This window comes from Cephus cinctus, unplaced genomic scaffold (assembly GCF_000341935.2).
Source record: "Cephus cinctus unplaced genomic scaffold, Ccin1 Ccin1_scaffold0189, whole genome shotgun sequence".
Classification (NCBI taxonomy): domain Eukaryota; kingdom Metazoa; phylum Arthropoda; class Insecta; order Hymenoptera; family Cephidae; genus Cephus; species Cephus cinctus.
Window position 1 is genome coordinate 618,094 of NW_014332911.1, and position 1,115 is coordinate 619,208.

Here is a 1,115-nt window from a genome sequence, read left to right on the forward strand (position 1 = left end):
CAATCCAAGTTATGGGGTGTAACGGATAAATCCGCACTTACAGGAAAAACATCCTGGAAGACAAAAGCATCCATTTTGGAAACCTAATACCGCGACCGTGAGGGCATCCCTTGCAATACGATATACCGCAAATGCACTCGCGGCGGCACTTTGCCACTTTCCGTACGTCGGGTTCGTTATCTTTTACTTTTTATTTATTTAAAAAAATTTTTTTTTTCACTCATTTTCCTCACGAACCGAGAACCTTTTCCGCGTGGCTCGCGGGAAGCACAAGGTGCATGTCCCGATAAACCATTTTTGTTTGCCGCTTTCGGCGTATAAGCCTTTGCGAAGCCAGTGGAGGCTAATCTAATCCTCGGGCATATAGACGGCTACTAGTAACTAGTAGGCGGCGAGTACATCTATATATATATATATATATACGTATATCTATATATACGGATGGGTGGATAAACGTGTGTAAATGTACGTATACATAATATAGGTATAGGTAGAATACAGTAGCCACGTATAATGTCCGGGAACGCGGGTGCCTGTGTATTGAGTGTGTATACGAGAGGGCGTTCAAAGGGGGGTAGAGCCAGGGGTTGGGTCGCCGTGGGGTCGTCGAGGGGTCGTCGAGGAGGTTCCCGAGGAGGTTCCCGAGTAGGTAGGGGGTGCCAGAGCCAGCAATGGCGATGGCGCCCCGCTCGGGCGTTTATTATTATGATTATACTTGATATCCCCTGCCCAAAGCAGGGCCAGCCTGCGAAACTTTCCCTCCTTTCCTTTCCGATATTAATATTATTTTTGCCCGGGCGTAGCGGCCGCCATATATCTCGCTCTGGGCATAAAATCCATTCCCCGTTCCACACCCCCTTGGCACACCCGTTCGACCCCCCTAACCACCCCCCTCCCCCCATCCAGCCCGAAGTCTTCGTATTCCTCTCTCCCTTTCTCTTATTCTACTTACTCTCCTTTTCTTTTCCCTTTTTTTATCTTTTTCATCATTTTTTCACTCTCCACCGGCTCGCGACTACATTTCTCTTCTATTATTAATTAATTGCGAGGCCGCCATTTTTACTTCCATCCCTAGAGAAGTACATCTCCTCTCCCCCCCCCCCCCCTCCCTTTCG